Source organism: Mycteria americana (assembly GCF_035582795.1).
Source record: "Mycteria americana isolate JAX WOST 10 ecotype Jacksonville Zoo and Gardens chromosome Z unlocalized genomic scaffold, USCA_MyAme_1.0 Scaffold_18, whole genome shotgun sequence".
NCBI lineage: Eukaryota > Metazoa > Chordata > Aves > Ciconiiformes > Ciconiidae > Mycteria > Mycteria americana.
Genome location: NW_027445436.1, coordinates 8,181,574 through 8,199,199, shown reverse-complemented (window position 1 = coordinate 8,199,199; position 17,626 = coordinate 8,181,574). Strand labels below are relative to the sequence as shown.

Genomic DNA, 17,626 nt, shown 5'->3' with positions numbered 1-17,626 from the left:
ACAACGATTTTTATTGTAAGAGGATGCAGGAATACTCATGATCTTACTGTGCCAAGTGTTTTCCAAAAACAGAACAAAGAAATTAATCTTATCTGAAAAACATACTAGTACACAGCTGATCTATGGCCTTTAGCATTTAACTCAAGCAAAACTCTGGTATCCTATTGGTATTTACCTTTGTTGTAAGTTCCTTAAAGTAAAGCTTTGTTTGCTTAAAATGCTTAGCAGGAATGTAGATGCATTTGTTATTTATTATTAACATTGTTGCTGATGTTGGCCCCTACAGTGTGCTATTAGGTAGATTTATAGAAGGGTACATCCCTGGACCGGACCAGAACTTACAACCTGAGACCTCAGCCAGAAACTCCTTTGGAATTCAGTAAATCTGCTCATATGTTTAAGATTAAGCATATGCATAAGCAACTGGAGGATCAATCTTAAATTGATGAACAGAGAGGAAGTAGATGCAGAACAGAATTTTGGGGGGTTAATTTTTTTTTTCTCCATTTATACAGCTTTAAAATACTGCATATTTTATTTTTACAGGAAATATATCAACTCTGGATCAAATGGGAGGCTTAAATGTTGTATAACGAAATAACGCTTGTCGGAGTGGGAGACGGACCCGGAGTAACGATGAATCTCAATATGAGTATGGTCGTTCTCATTTATTCAGATTACTTAACAGGTTTATATAGAAGCTAAGCAAAGCACGCGCTAACAGCGACTATTCTATTGGATAACTATACTTGTCCACGCGCTTAAAACAATTATATGATTGGTACAAAGTTGCCGTTCACGCACTGTTCACAAAGGGGGTCTTATCAGCACTTTCCCAGGCTTAGTCCCGCTTATCTTGTTTCACCAAGTACTCCTTCTGCTGTTCTCAAGGGAATTTCACCTTGATCTCTGGCTCCCAGGCCCCATCAAAGGCTGGATTGCTCACATCAATTAAGCTGTGTCCTTTTTCACTTAACCATTCTTCCACAATTCCCCCTTCTTGTTTTTGAGCAATCCAGGCATGATTTATCATTGTTCTAAAAGCCTTTTTTACACAGCTACATGCTACGCAAAAACACAGACCTATGATAACCAAAATTATTAAAAGTCGTAATCCCTCAGCTAACAAACCCTTTAGCCATGATGGTAAGGACCCAAACAAACTGGTTAACCGTTCATCAAAAAACCCCTGATTTTGTCGAATTTTGTTGGCATGCTCTTTCAGCCATCATAGTTGTTTGTGAATTGATTCACTGTGATCAGACAGGTTCATACAACACATGCCTTCAAAATCCTCACAACCATGACCTTGGGCTAATAACAAAAGATTCAATTGCTGCTCTATTTTGCAAAATTGCGTGGCGTAAGCTATTTTGATCCTCTAATAACGTTTCTATTACCTGGGTGGTGACTTTTGCTTGTTTTTCAGCCCAACAGGCTAATTGCCCAACCTGTTTCAGGGCTCGTCCTGCTGCCCCCCCAGGTACGAACAGGGACAGGAACACTCTCTCAGTAATACTGAGGAGGTTCATCATCGCAATCCGGGGAAAGACCCTTGACCCTTTTTTTTTTTTTTTTTTTTTTTTTGAGTACTGTATGTCTAGGTCATAGGATCAAGATGCTTAAAACGTGAAAAGAAAAAAAAACTTTTAACTGTAATTTAAGCAATGAAAAGTTACAATAACTAAGTAGTACTATGCACGACAATCCTTCTCAGTCATCTCTAGAACTTGAGTAGTTTTTTATATTACCATTCACAAAAATTCAATAATGATCAATAATGAAATAATATTGATTTAATATTATAATGAAATTTAATTTCATATTTAATATTATATTTAATTTAATAATGTTAATGATTTTAAATAACAATTTAATAAAATTAATAAAATTAATTTTAGTAATTTTAATAATTTTATCAATCTTATATTTAATTTTATATTTAATTTTATATTTAAATTTATATTTAATTTTATTTAATATTATAATGAAATAATAATGGTTAATAATGAAATAATATTGCTTTAACATTATAATGAAATTTAATTTTATATTTAATATTATATTTAATTTTATATTTAATTTTATTTAATATTATAATGAAATAATAATGATTAATAATGAAATAATAATACTTGCCAAGTAATGTTTTTGCTTTAGCGGTCTGGATACAGTTACAAAGTAACTGTGAATGACAATCTTGGCATATAAATGGTTAGCAGATATTCATTCCAGAATTTAGGCAGCTGTCTGGTGCAACCCGATACATTTTGTAAATAGTTTTCCATATAAAATGTCTCACAGAAGGCTTTACAGCTAATCATCCTTTGTATATGCATACATAAGAGGATACCAGTTGCAATATAATCCATATTTGGTTTTTTGGTTTTGGTTTGGTTTTTTTTTTTTTTTTTTTTTTTTGGGGGGGGGGGGGTTCACTTTCCTTGCCCGTTTTCCTGTATAACCAGAAACGCTAATGTCGCAGGGCCTTCAGCCCCCCCCCACAAGCTTCCAGTGTCCTTCTAGAATTGCATCTTTGATGACACCACTCCAGCGTGTGGGTTTAGGGAGCGCTGGAAGGTTCATTAAACATGGAGGCACAGCTTCTCCTTTCCCTTTTGTTTGTAATTCCAGAGTATCAAGACGTTTTAAAACTGCTTGCAACACTTTTGCAGTGGCATCAGAGGATTGTGGCAGCTCCTCCCCGTTAGGTGATGTGGTAGTTCCAGAGGATTTCGTAGAGGGAGGTAGAGGCGGATAGAACGAGGGTGAGGGTGGCAGCGGAGGCGCGGAGGGTGGTTCACTGGGCGGAGCTGCAGGGGGAAGTCGGCAGGCTGCTCCGCCCAAGTCGTTAGGTTTTGTCGCTCCCGCCCCTCCAGGGGGTTTTGGCGGAGCTACTTCCGCATTCGCTTCACAGTTTGCATTAACCCTGCTAACTGGAACTTCCGCCTTTTCTGGCGCCTGCATTGATTCCGCCATAACACGCAGTTCAGAAACATTTTTACAGACAGTTCCAGACACGCCTCTCACGGCAGGCAGCCCAAAAAATCGCGCAATAGGTCCCGGTTTGTTTTCGGGCTTATCTTTAGACACTCCGGGACCTAACATTTGGGCAGCAGCGCAAGCTACTTCCCTCTCCGCCTTCATCGCTTTCAAAGTTTCCAAGGCGGTGTTCCAGAGTCCACGAACCGCCTTTATTTCCTTTTCTTCCTTTTTATTCCCCTCTATTGTTTTCTGCCACATTGTTCCTCCAAAATCTCGCCATTCCGATATGGAAAATAACATGCAGGTGTCAGAAAATTGACCCCAACATTGTCCCAACTTAATCAACCTTATTAACTGCTTCACTGGTGCTTCTATCCCTCTCTTAGAGAGGATTCCAGTGAGCAACGTGGCCGCAGCTTCTGCTTCCATCACTGCGCCTGAGAGGTGAGGAGCGACCTCACACCGGCGTCTGCCCTGCTTCTTGCCCCAGGCAGCGCTTCCCTCAGCCGTGGTTTCCCAACTCCCCTCCTCTAGCTGCTTACCGCAGTCACGGAGATTTCATCGGTGCGTAACCATCCTCTGCTACCAGATGTCGGAGTGGGAGACGGACCCGGAGTAACGATGAATCTCAATATGAGTATGGTCGTTCTCATTTATTCAGATTACTTAACAGGTTTATATAGAAGCTAAGCAAAGCACGCGCTAACAGCGACTATTCTATTGGATAACTATACTTGTCCACGCGCTTAAAACAATTATATGATTGGTACAAAGTTGCCGTTCACGCACTGTTCACAAAGGGGGTCTTATCAGCACTTTCCCAGGCTTAGTCCCGCTTATCTTGCTTTACCAAGTACTCCTTCTGCTGTTCTCAAGGGAATTTCACCTTGATCTCTGGCTCCCAGGCCCCATCAAAGGCTGGATTGCTCACATCAATTAAGCTGTGTCCTTTTTCACTTAACCATTCTTCCACAAACGCTAATTTAACTCACACACAGGCAGTTTTAGATCTCTCCTTAAGAACTACGCTTCATGAGCAAGGAAATACTTTCATGCACCAAAAAAACCCAATTCTGACACCAGTTAAGTAAGGAATAATCATAAATAGCAATAAACCACTGCTATGCTCTACCTTCAAAAGGTACAGTGGTTGCACTATATTAATTCAAATAATATTTTTAAAATAGTAAGAGAATGGTAACAGGTTACCAGTGCTCACAAATTGTTATTCACAGAAAGTGAAGGCTGGGCTCTCTACCTCTGTACTTTAACCACAATTAGACTCAATGTGAAGGAAGATGAGACAAAAATGTAGTTGCTTTGCCTTAACTAAAGATGTTTTTTCCTGGTCATCTAGTCATGTTATTTTCTATCCCCAATTCATATAGAGAGCATGGGACCAACCACACTCATGAGAACAGACACAGAACAAGTTGATACAATGCAATGGTTCTGCCAACAAACTCAGTTCTTAGCTGTAACAAAGTCATGGTTTCTTCAAGGTTTTTCTTCAACAGACAGAATTCTATTCACTTTTCTAGCATTATACATATGCATGTCTGATGAGGGGCTAAAAGACAACTGTCAGAGAAAACACTTGCTTTACTCATGAAAGTGCAACATAGGTCTCCAAAAATGAACAGTTACCATAATAAGGTCCAGATGGTGGGACAAGGAACAGGGCAGACTGAACAGCCACCTACCAAGTTGAGCGTTTTTTTCCCTGTGGAGTTCAGGCTCTATAGATCCCAGAGGCAACAAAAATCTGTCATGCCACAAACACCCCTTCTCTGAGGGACCCTCTCATGTTTTCTGGCCCAGAACTCCTCTTCCACAAGTTTTACCAACAATGATGCAATAAGGATTTTGGCTGCTTCACAAACTATGATACAGCACACAGAGCTATATACTCTAAGGTGGATATCATATCATCTCTCCACCTATGGTCCTCACACAGTCATATCTGAACCAGGTGAGAACTGAATTGGAACATGTCTTCCAGCCTTTCCAAGCTCTGGGATGATGCTTTAACATGATATGAGCACCGACCCACAGTCCAATCTACATTATATAATGGAATCACCATTGAGAATTCTGTTGCCACTTGAATTTCCTCTGTTGGTTTCATGTATAAAGCAATTGGACTGTAATTCTTCTCAGTAACAGAACTAGAAACACAATTCATATAAAAAACATTTTTAAATAATAGCAACCTGGAGGAAAAGAATTGACAGGGAGAAGCATAGGCTCATACTCTTTCCAACATACTCTTTCCCTGGAAAGACAGTAAAAATGCTGAAAACTTTGTCCTGTGAGGCTGGCATATTGTATATTTCAGAAAGCACTTTTTATCTCACAGAAACAGCAAAATTATCATATGACAAAGCAGTTGCCATGGCAATTACACATTTTCTGTCTAAACCCAGGTAAAACCCAGACAGTGTTTCTGCTACCAAGGGGTGACTGAAATTTCTGTTACCCAACATTGCCAAGTCCCTTTTCATTATTTCATGCAGCACACAGAACAGACAGAATGCATGAGAGAGAGCTTACATAGTCATGCAAGGAGGAAAGTGAAAAGAACAAAAATTAATAAGCGCACAGAATTTACATAGAAATGACAGAGTAATGCATTTAGCATGTTCTCAGTGCAAGGGAAAAATAAAACCAAATAAAAGTGTAAGAGCACAAGAGATATAAAAACATATGAATTATTATTATTATAATTACTAACAAGTAAACCAAAGCTTTAGCATGCAAAGCACTCTCACCAGTCCATGGGAGTTTTGCCCGAGTAGGAACCAAGAGACAACTCCATGTACATACAACCCTACTCAGCCAGCAGCTAAGGAGGAGAGACACGCTCCCTTGGGCAACAGAGGGACTCCCTGGCTGTTACAGGAGCTCCACAACCACTGAATTCAGCCTTTTCACACATAATAGATAGACCACCACCCCACACTTATTCTCCTCTATGGGGTCTTTGTCCAGGTATCCACTTAGAAACTGGTCTTTGCAGATCTGTGCTCCATAGGGAGTGCAAACCTGTAGCTCCTCAATCTACCCCTTGTGAGAGACTGAAAGAGTTAATGTCTCAAACATTGTGGCGAGGCGAGGCGCTATTTGCATGGCGACGGCAGGTCGGGGAGCACGGGGAGAGCGAGAGCAGGATGTGGAGAGTGCGTCGGAGGACGCCCGGTTCCGACGGACCTTACCACATATGGCCAGAGATCACACAGAGTTGATCTGAGGAAGGGGGCTTGCAACCGCCCCAGAGACCCCTCGCGACCACCCCCCTCCCCCAGCGCCTGCACAGAAGATTGAGAACTTTCTAGAACAAGAACCATGTAAGTCCTGAAGGGGCGTACCTGGAGGCGGGGATTAGTTTATAAAAGACACGCCCTCCAGGGAACCGCGCGCGCGCCCATCACTGGAGGATTGCCACGTCTGTCATCGTCATTGCGGGATCCAAGGGTGGTGATACTTTCTCTTTCTCTTTCTCTTTCCTCCTCTCTTCTCCTTTCCTTTTCTCGCCTCTCTCTTCCAATATATGCAAGTTTGGGATAAATTGTGACGGGTTGCCTGGAAAATAGCTCCATTGCCAAATCGCCTCTGTTCGTTCGTTGAGCTCGCCAGTTCGTTAAGTTTGTCTGTTTGTGGAATTCGCCAGTTAATAAAGTTGCTGGCCAGCCTGTTCCTCTGAGTCATTGTCGTGACTCTACCGACCACGTGGCTCTGCCGAGCAGAGATCGGCTTTTGTCGGTACACAAACCGTCGGGGAATCGAAAAGATTCACCCCTCTCGCAACCCACCGAGTGGGACGAGACACCCCTACACCACTGAGCTGCATCTACAAGTAAGTCAGAGCAAGAACAGGGGAATTTGGCTCTCACCAGCATCAGTATGACTCAGTAATGAAATTCTCAGGATACCTTTCCTTTACACTTTCAGACTTTCACTGTGAAATCCTTACTACTGCTCCCCATCACCATACAATAGCTAAGCTCAAGAAATGAGGGGTGGTTTTGACCCTTATCTGAACTAAGAAGTTCTGAAGAGTTGGAAACCTTTAGATTTCCTCCGCAGGTGCCGTGGAAATGTTCTTCATCTTGTACAGGCAGCACTCTAGTAGAGTTTTTTCTGGAACTCTTAGCTCCTATATAATTTGCTACCGCAATGTCAATATTTCAGATATTTGATGCATTTTGAGTCAGATGAAGTAGCTCCTGTGAGGTTCAGTGCCAGAGTTTTTAGCATGCTTGTACAAGGCTGCTGCAGTTGGCCAGCAACCAGCAGGCAAAAATCGACAGGCACCCTGGTGAATGAAAAGAAATTCTGATGAATCTCTGATGAATCTCACACAGGTGACACAATGCTTCCTCCAGGCCAGCTCACTCAGCTTTCTTGCTGCCTAAATCCTCCTATTACTCACCAGTTATAGATTTCCATTGGCCGTTGCACAGGGACATTTTTATTTTGGTTTCACTCAGGAGGCTGAAGCTCTCTAAAGCATTTGCTGTTCATGGAGACAACCTACCCGCAGCTGCCGGCATTCAGGACTGCTCCTCTAGGATGAAAAATCTTCATATTTCACTGGGCCAAACCCTGTGCCCAACAGGGGGATCTGGACACAGTTATCTGTCTCGCTCTCTGCATGCCTGTGAGGTCCCATCCCTGATCAGTGAGAGTACTGCCCTCAATTTTAACTGGAGCATAACTATGAGCTATGCTTTGTACCATGATAAAAGAGAACGGCCAGGAAGTGCCAGGCGATTAACCACTTGGCTATACAGGGATCAATCCAATGGTCTAGTTAGCTAAAAACTCACTCTCTGACAGGGACCAGAATTGGATCTTCAAGAGCTGGTGCAAGAAACTGAAAGTGGGCAGTGTAAGGGTATGTGAAAGGAGTGTGTCTGCTCCTTTAAGGGTATGTGGTTAAGGACCTTTTTTCAGTGCAGCAAGGGAAAATAAGAAAAGGAGGAAGCCATAAACAAGAACATACAGGGACACAAACCTGACTGACACATGATAAGGGAGATGGTGATGAGAACCAAACTTGGTCAGTCACACTAACCGATGAGGGCATGTGAGAGTGTGAGAATGTTTATTCCAGCAGGTCATCTGATCAGGGATATTGTCAATTGGGAAACCAAGGCAAAAGCAGGAAACCAGAAACCAAAATGCACCAAAACCCAGACCTGACAAAGCAAACATGGGCACAATGACAAGAAACAAACCTCACCAGTCACACTAATTGATGGGCTATCAAGAAACCACAGGCACCGCTTCAAGTAAAATCAACCTGGATTTTGCAACTGATAAGACTGTAAAACGGGGGGGGGGGGGGGGGGGGGGGGCGGGGGCGGGGGGCGCGCGGGCCAGCCGACCAGGACTGGGAGGGGTACAAACCTATGGGGGGGACATGCACAGGAAGGGGGGGAGCAGGAAGGAACAAAGAAAGGGGTAAACATAAAAGGGTATAAAAGGGGCCAGTCACGTGAAAAATGGGGGCAGTCAGTACGTTTGTCTGGCTGAGCCCTGTGCCTGATCACTGCAGTCTGTCCTATCATTTTATATTTTCTTATTAAATCTTTTCTTAACTCTCTGCATAATCTCTCTCTGTCTCGTGTGTATGTGTGCTTGCAAGGACTAAGTGTCAGCTTCTGGTGAGACTTCTATGTGCATGAGTGGAATTTGGTGCTAGCTACTGGAGTCAGACCTGGGGTGTAGGCACCCCTGGCCTGTGGTGTCAGCTACTGGAGTGAGTGGGGGTCTTTTGCCTCCAGCCACTGGGGCAGGAATGGTGTGTATTCCCAAAACCAGCTACTAGGGGACACCAGCATGAGTGAGGTGGGTGAGGGACTCTGCACCAGCGGCTGGAGCAGGACCACAGGTGCAGGCTGCTGGGGAGGGCCAAGTGTCCGTATCTTCCCCAAACCTGGTGTGTGTGGGGTGTGCATGTGTATGCGCTAGCAAACTTTAAGCTGGACTAGCCAGCGAGCAGGGGGGCCTCGGGTCCTGGCCAGGATATCAGGCAGGTGTGGTATGTGCTGGTATGCCCAGGGGGACTTGCAAATGTGGAGTGCCTGAGGGATGAGTGTGTGAGTTCGTGCACGTTTGCTAGCAAGCATCAAGATGGACTAGCCGGTGAGTAGGGAACCAGTGAAGCTGTAGTCTAACAGTGTAGTCTAACAGGAGCTGGTGGAAGGCCAGGGCTTACATAAAGTTGATAAGGGGGATTCAGACTGGAAAGCGGAATGTCTAAACAAGAATTACTGTCCTTGGGAGTAAAGCACATCCTGGAGAAATATGTAAGCTAATTAAGATATTTTGGGAACCATCTGAAACTACTAGTAGAAGTGTGATAAGAAGCACCCTCACGCGAACTATCCTCATTATAATACTAAAAGTCACACCCCTGGAGCTGGAGACACTGGCCCAAGCAGAGACCTCTCACCTTTGAGCATGCACAGAATATTAAAGTAGCACTGTAGCTTTAAGTTGAAACAAGAGACATGTAGACCAATAGAAAACTGCTTTGTGTAATTACTTATGCATATGCATAACTAGACTGTATAAATACTGTACCTGTATGACCGAACTTTGTGCTAGTGTAACCAGATGTAACCAAAGTGACTAGTTTGTTCTTTTGTAACTAAGCAACATAGAGATAGGAGCGGGGTAGACAATACTTTAATGTTGTGTTTGTACATCTATGGCTATGGATATGCTACTGTGCCCAAAGACAATTGGACGAGGAGTAGTACGGACATGCTGCTATGCTCCCAGTACAGTCCCAGCCCATCTTGACAATGAGTCGAGGGGTAGTTAGAATAATTGGTTTGTGTTAGAATAGGAATAAGGGTGCCAAATCATTGTTAGGGACCATGCACCATGAAGAAGGGAAGCAAGTGACATAAGCAAGGAGATATCGCGCATGCCCATAAGAAGGGGTCAACTAAAGGACACACCTGTACAACCACCAAGGACCACCAGAGACCCCCACGGAAGCCCCTCGGAGTTCAAGGACGCATGCGTAATGATCATGCAAATATGATAATTAGTTCTGGGAAATAGAATGAACCTGCATGATCATTCTGGGAAATTTGATGCATATGTATGTAATGGGACAATATAAGCTTTGGTTGATGTAACCTGCGGTATGCACGCTAGGTGGAACAATCCCCCGTGCATCCGGCGCTGTAATAAAGAATGCCTGCTTCTTAATACTACATTGGCGTTAAGGAGTTTGATTCCCAATTTCAGTGACAGTTTTGGCAACCCAGGTGGGACACCGCTTGTAAATCCCAACGGATCTGTGGAGTCACGGGACCTCCAGCTAGCACTGAGGGATTCTCGAGGAGAGCCTCTGATCCCCGGACCAAAGGATTCCAAGTAAGTCCCCTGGAATTAAATAATAAGGCATTCTTCTAACGGGTAACAGAGCTCTAGGTAGGACGTGGGTTGGAGTCCCACCAAAGCCTGCTCGTAAGGCACGGCGAAAGCTACGCAGGGTTGGGCTAAAGAGGTACCTTGGTTGGTAAGTCTCTGCTAGGCGAAAGCCTGTGGAGCGGGGCCCAAGGGGGAGTCTTCAACGGGGGGTTGAAGGCTCCAAGGCTGGGATTTCCGGCAGGGGGCTGGAATCCCAGAGGGAGCTCCAACAAGGGTTGGGGTCCCTCTGACTAGTGCCTGTGATAGTGCACAATCACAACCACTAGTCTTTTGGGAAATGGGTACATTTCTGATTAAAAAACCCATCCCACAAAGAACATCTTTGGGATGTATTTTAAAACACTGGAAAGATCTGGGGGGTGATCCTTTAATTTGGAAACAATTAATTTAATATTTTAATTATTGGTGGCCATCGTATACTTTGGATAGTGGGGAAAAATGGCCAATGAACAGTACATTGAGGTATAATACCATCTTGCAATTAATGCTGTTTTGTAGGAGGGAAGGTAAATGGGATGAAATACCTTATGAGGTATTTATTTTTCGCTTTGAGAAATCATCCAGAGTGGCAAAAACAGTGTGGGATTATCCTGCAAGATTCTATGGTATTGACTTTGGAAAAAAACAGGGAAGGAGTAAGAGTTCAAGATGATGTTGCTCTGCCTGTAGCATTGGGAAAAGGTGTTTGAAATGTGGAAAGGAGGAAGAGGGAAAGCAGGAATAGGTAGGGGAAGGGGAAGAGGAGGACCACCAGGAGGAGCAGCACATCCATTTAGACCTCTACAGATGGCAGAAGATCAGTGTGCTGTCTGTAAGGAGAGGGGGCATTGGAAAAGGGAATGTCCCAAAGTGAGAGCATTGGATCCTTCGCTACAGGCAATTAAGTTGATGACTCTGAATGATGAGGACTGAAGGAGACCAGGGGAGTCAACCCCAGCTGAATGCCTGGTTACATTAAAGCTGGGGAATGATGAAGTAGAATTTTTAGTTGATACAGGGGCAACATATTTGGTATTAAATATATGCAAAGGGGGGTTTAGTCACAAAACTATAAGTGTGGTTGGGGCGACAGGGCGGAAGGAAAATCGGCCGTTTTAATAACCTTTGAAATTCAAATTGGGAAAGCCATGGGTAACTCATCAATTTTTGTATATGCCAGAATGTCCATCATCTTTGTTAGGAAGAGATATATTGAGTAAAATGAATGCACAAAATAATTTTTAAAAAATGGGGAGACTCAGCTGTTAATACCTGAATCAAAAGCTGTGGAAGCGAGAATTTTTATGTTACAGAACACACCAAGACCAAAGGAAGAAATTCCTGCAGAAGTGGAGGATGCAGTAACACCCTTGGTATGGGCAAGTGGAATCCCAGGTCGGTCTAAATTGGCGGAACCAGTAAAAGTTGTTCTAAAATCTGGAACTAAACCGGTAAGACAAAACCAGTATCCTATTAAGTGGGAAGCTAGAAAGGGGTTGGAAGAATTAATAACAAAATTTTTGAATTATGGATTATTGATAGAGTATGAATCAGAATATAACACCCTGATAATGCCAGTGAAAAAGCAGAATGGCAAGGAATATAGGTTAGTTCAAGATTTAAGAGCCGTAAATCAGATTGTTCAAGACATTCACCCAGTAGTAGCTAACCCATATACCTTGCTGACATCCTTAAAAGAAAAACATAAGTACTTGATCTCAAGGATGCTTTCTTCTGCATACCTCTAGACAAAGATAGCCAGGCATATTTGCCTTTGAATGGAAAGCCCCACCACTGGACGCAAGACACAACTCACCTGGACGGTGCTACCTCGAGGGTTCAAAAATAGTCCTACAATATTTGGTAATCAGTTGGCAAAGGAATTGGAAGTGTGGAAAAAAGAAAATTCAGAAGGAATAATATTGCAGTATGTAGATGACATCTTGATAGCAGCAGAGACTCAAGAGGACTGTTTACAAGTGACCATCAGCTTGTTGAATTTTTTTGGGACAAGCAGGATACCCAGTATCAAAAAGCAAGGCCCAGATGGGAAAGAGAGTGTGATATATTTAGGCTTTGAAATTTTGCAAGGACAAAGAAGATTGGGAGCAGGCAGAAAGGCAGCAATTTGTCAAGTTCCAGAACCCAGAACGATACGGGAACTGCGGACATTTTTGGGTATGGTCGGGTGGTGTCGATTGTGGATCCTCAATTATGCAGCTTTGAAAGGATCCCAGGAGAATCACCTGTTGTGGACACCTGAGTGTCGGACAGCTTTTAAAAATTTGAAGAAGGCTTTGATGTCCGCACCTGCGTTAGGAATCCCAGATTTAGCAAAGCCTTTTGAATTGTTTGTACATGAGTGATAACATCTTGCTTTGGGTGTGTTGACTCAAAAATTAGGAACTTGGAAACGGGCTGTTGGGTATTTTTCTAAGCAATTGGATAATGTCAGCAAGGGATGGCCTGGATGTTTGCGAGCTGTGGCAGCAACTGTACTCTTAGTCCAAGAAGCAAGGAAATTAACCATGGGGCAGAAAATTACGGTTTATATCCCACATATGGTAATTTCTGTCTTGGAGCAAAAAGGGGGAGCATTGGCTGTCCCTGAGCCGCATGCTCAAATACCAGGTCACTCTCTTGGAACAGGATGATGTGGAGCTTAAAACTACAACAGCAGTGAACCCAGCAATGTTTTTGAGCTCGGAAATGGGTGAGTCTTTACACCATGATTGTTTGCAAGCTGTTGAACAGGTATATTCTAGCAGACAGGACCTGAAGGACGAACCATTGCCTAATCCTGATTTGGAGCTGTTTATGGATGGAAACAGTTTCGTCCGAGATGGAAAATGAATGGCGGGGTATGCTGTGGTTACCACCACCCAAGTGATGAAAGCTGAAGCTCTCCCTGTGAATACAGCAGCACAGAAAGCAGATTCACACACATGGAGCTATCTGGAAGGAAAGAGTACTGTTGTCAGCTCAAGGATTGCCCATTAAATACAAGGAAGAAATTCTCCAAGTCCTCCAGGACATCCAGCAGCCCAAGGAAGTAGCGGTAATGCATTGTAAAGCACATCAATTTGGACAAACCGTGGTAAATGTGGGCAACCGATTGGCTGACAAAACTGCTAGAGAGGCAGCGGGGCAAAGCATCCTTGCCCTGGTACCAGTAAAACAGGTAAAACTTCCAACCCCGAAACCAAACTATGGTAAGTTGGATAGATTATTGGCAGAACAGTTGAGAGCAGTAGAAAATGAGGATGGATGGTGGGTAACGCCCACCCGACAAGTTATAGTTACCCCACAAATAAAGATAAAGATAGCAGAGGAAAAACACAGAGAAACACATTGGGGAATTGAAGCGATGATTGTGGATTTAGAGAAATCAAGATTGCTGTGTGCACATCCCAAATGTTACAGCTGCTTTGAGTGAACAAATAGATGATATGAAGAGGGTGGCACAGCAGACTCAAGGTTTAAGGAGTGAAATGCAAACAAATTGGTTAGGCCAAATTTTGGGACATTTTGGATTTTCTCTTAAAGGATGGATAACTGAGTTGTTACAGACACTAATAATTTTGATTATAGTTGTTTTGATGATTTGTTTGGTTTATCAATGTTTAAAGAAAATGTTGTCACAGACAATGTCTAGGAACTCTATAGCAATTTTTAAATCAGTGATGAAGCATTGTGCACTGATGCCAGGAGAAAAGCCACCTGCTTATGTTGAGATTTGAAATATTAAGAGTGGAAGTATTGAAAAGATGATTATTTCAAAACTTCCAAAGGAGGGAAATGTAACCAGATGTAACCAAAGTGATTAGTTTGTTCTTTTGTAACTAAGCAACATAGAGATAGGAGCCGGGTAGACAATACTTTAATGTTGTGTTTGTACATCTATGGCTATGGATATGCTACTGTGCCCAAAGACAATTGGATGAGGAGTAGTATGGACATGCTGCTATGTTCCCAGTACAGCCCCAGCCCATCTTGACAATGAGTCGAGGGGTAGTTAGAATAATTGGTTTGTGTTAGAATAGGAATAAGGGTGCCAAATCATTGTTAGGGACCATGCACCATGAAGAAGGGAAGCAAGTGACATAAGCAAGGAGATATCGCGCATGCCCATAAGAAGGGGTCAACTAAAGGACACACCTGTACAACCACCAAGGACCACCAGAGACCCCCCACGGAAGCCCCTCGGAGTTCAAGGACGCATGCGTAATGACCATGCAAATATGATAATTAGTTCTGGGAAATAGAATGAACCTGCATGATCATTCTGGGAAATTTGATGCATATGTATGTAATGGGACAATATAAGCTTTGGTTGATGTAACCTGCGGTATGCACGCTAGGTGGAACGATCCCCCGTGCATCCAGCGCCGTAATAAAGAATGCCTGCTTCTTAATACTACATTGGTGTTAAGGAGTTTGATTCCTGATTTCGGTGACCGTTTTGGCGACCCAGATGGGACCCTGCTTCTGAATTTCAACGGATTCGAGGGATCGCAGGACCTCCAGCCAGCACCGAGGGATTCTCGGGGAGAATCCTTCAGGTCCTGTCTGCTAGAATATACCTGTTCAATAGTTTGCAAACAATCATGGTGTAAAGACTCACCCATTTCCAAGCTCAAAAACATTGCTGGGTTCACTGCTATTGTAGTTTTAAGCTCCACATCATCCTGTTCCAAGAGAGTGACCTGGTATTTGAGCATGTGGCTCAGGGACAGCCAATGCCCCCCTTTTTGCTCCAAGACAGAAATTACCATATGTGGGACATAAACCGTAATTTTCTGCCCCATGGTTAATTTCTTTGCTTCTTGGACTAAGAGTACAGTTGCTGCCACTGCTCGCAACCATCCCTTGCTGACATTATCCAATTGCTTAGAAAAATACCCAACGGCCTGTTTCCAAGTTCTTAATTTTTGAGTCAACACACCCAAAGCAAGATGTTATCACTCATGTACAAACAATTCAAAAGGCTTTGCTAAATCTGGGAGTCCTAATGCAGGTCCGGACATCAAAGCCTTCTTCAAATTTTTAAAAGCTGTCCGACACTCAGGTGTCCACAACAGGTGATTCTCCTGGGATCCTTTCAAAGCTGCATAATTGAGGATCCACAATCGACACCACCCGACCATACCCAAAAATGTCCGCAGTTCCCGTATCGTTCTGGGTTCTGGAACTTGACAAATTGCTGCCTTTCTGCCTGCTCCCAATCTTCTTTGTCCTTGCGAAATTTCAAAGCCTAAATATATCACACTCTCTTTCCCATCTGGGCCTTGCTTTTTGATACTGGGTATCCTGCTTGTCCCAAAAAAATTTGAAATTGGGTTCCAGTGCTCTTTTGGCTTGTGTTATGTCGTACAACCTCACTGACCTCAGTGTTAGGCAAACAGGTAGGAATCAAGTTAGTACTATGAATCACAGGTAACATTGTTTTCCCAAGGTGTGCAAAATCCTGTAGCAGTTTCATAATAGGATATGTATTGCTTAGAGGTTACTTTCAGACCAGAGTTACTGCTAAAAAATCTACTTGTGAATGTGACTCAGGAGAGGGTTCAAAGATGGTTTTCTTGAGCCAGAATGGTATATGAAGTAAATTCGGCTGTCAACTCATTTGGGGCAAAGTCGAAGATTTGTTTAAAAGCTGGAAACTCAACTAATGGACATTAAAATTCTTAATTTCAGGTCTGCAGCACTGACAAGCCCAACCTAGGGCCTCACTGAAAGTACCAGCATACAACTGCAGAGTTGGAGATAGTGAGGCCCATAAAAACTGAATGAGCTGAGACTGTGGGAGACAGGATGACTCCTGAAACCCTGCCCAGGGATCAAACCCTGCTACTGTTGTTTCAGTTTTCAGAGATCGAAACCTAGGGTTGGCTGGGGAAGCAGACATGATGAGAAGGGAATGGGGGGGGAGGGAGGGGTAGATATTCTCATGCAGGACTATGAAATCAAGCCAGGGCCACACCAAAAATGCTAAAAATGAGAGTCTGTAGCAGTACCTTGAAATGGTAGTGAAGCTGTTACATACACTGACAGGTATGAAGTGAGAATAACAGTAAAAGGTAGCAAAATGCAACTGGTGGTGTTGTAGTCTAACAGTATAGTCTAACAGGAGCTGGTGGAAGGCCAGGCCTTACATAAAGCTGATAAGGGGGATTCAGGCTGGAAAGCGGAACGTCTAAACAAGAATTACTGTCCTTGGGAGAGAAGCACATCCTGGAGAAATATGTAAGCTAATTAAGATGTTTTGGGAACCATCTGAAACAACTAGTAGAAGTGTGATAAGAAGCACCCTCACGCGAACTATCCTCACTATAATACTAAAAGTCACACCCCTGGAGCTGGAGACACCGGCCCAAGCAGAGACCCCTCACCTTTGAGCGTGCGCAGAATATTAAAGTAGCACTGTAGCTTTAAGTTGAAATAAGAGACATGTAGACCAATAGAAAACTGCTTTGTGTAATTACTTATGCATATACATAACTAGACTGTATAAATACTGTACCTGTATGACCGAACTTTGCGCTAGCTTTGTGGAGCTACCACCTAGCACCCATCTCTGCGCAGACATGAAATAAAATACCTCTGCCCTGTGTGTATATTGGCGTCTTGCACACCGGGTAAACGACCTCACACTTGTGGGATAACAGTTTTTGGCGACCCAGATGGGACTGAGCTGACAGCCTTGCCTGGTTCGTCTTGCCGCATCCGACAGGGAGAAGAGACCTGAGTGTACTCCAGTGCGCACCGACCTGTTGATCGGGGACTCCTTCAGCTCCTCTTCTGCAGTCGGGCAGTAAGCGACACAACGGTGCAACGCTACTGAAAAGAGGTATTTTTGGGGATATGAGAAAAGGGGGGTAGGGGCAAGGTCTCTTGGGAAGCAGGCACCATCTGTTCTGTTCTGGGCTCTGCATAAGATGGCATCAGGAAAGATACGCGGCAGCAGCATAGTTCTGTTTGTTTCTACACGCTGTTCTGAGTAATGAAGGGAGACGTCCCTCGTTCTGGTTTGTGTAGAAACACTGGGTTTTTCGGTACCGATATGGGTGCTGCTGCTTCCCAGGAGGCACCCCTTTGCTCTCCTCTAGGATGCATCCTGAAGAATTGGAAGAAATTTGGGGGGGATCCCATGAGTAAAATTAAGCTAAAATGATATCGTAATCAATGGTGGCCACAATATCAATTG

General features: G+C 43.5%; 1 protein-coding gene across 7 annotated transcripts in view; it reads right to left on the bottom strand.

Annotated features, from left to right (window-relative positions):
• Positions 1-17,626, bottom strand: part of LOC142402964 (BDNF/NT-3 growth factors receptor-like) — a 270,912-nt gene that overhangs the window by 89,753 nt on the left and 163,533 nt on the right. The gene's annotated exons all lie outside the window — the stretch shown is intronic.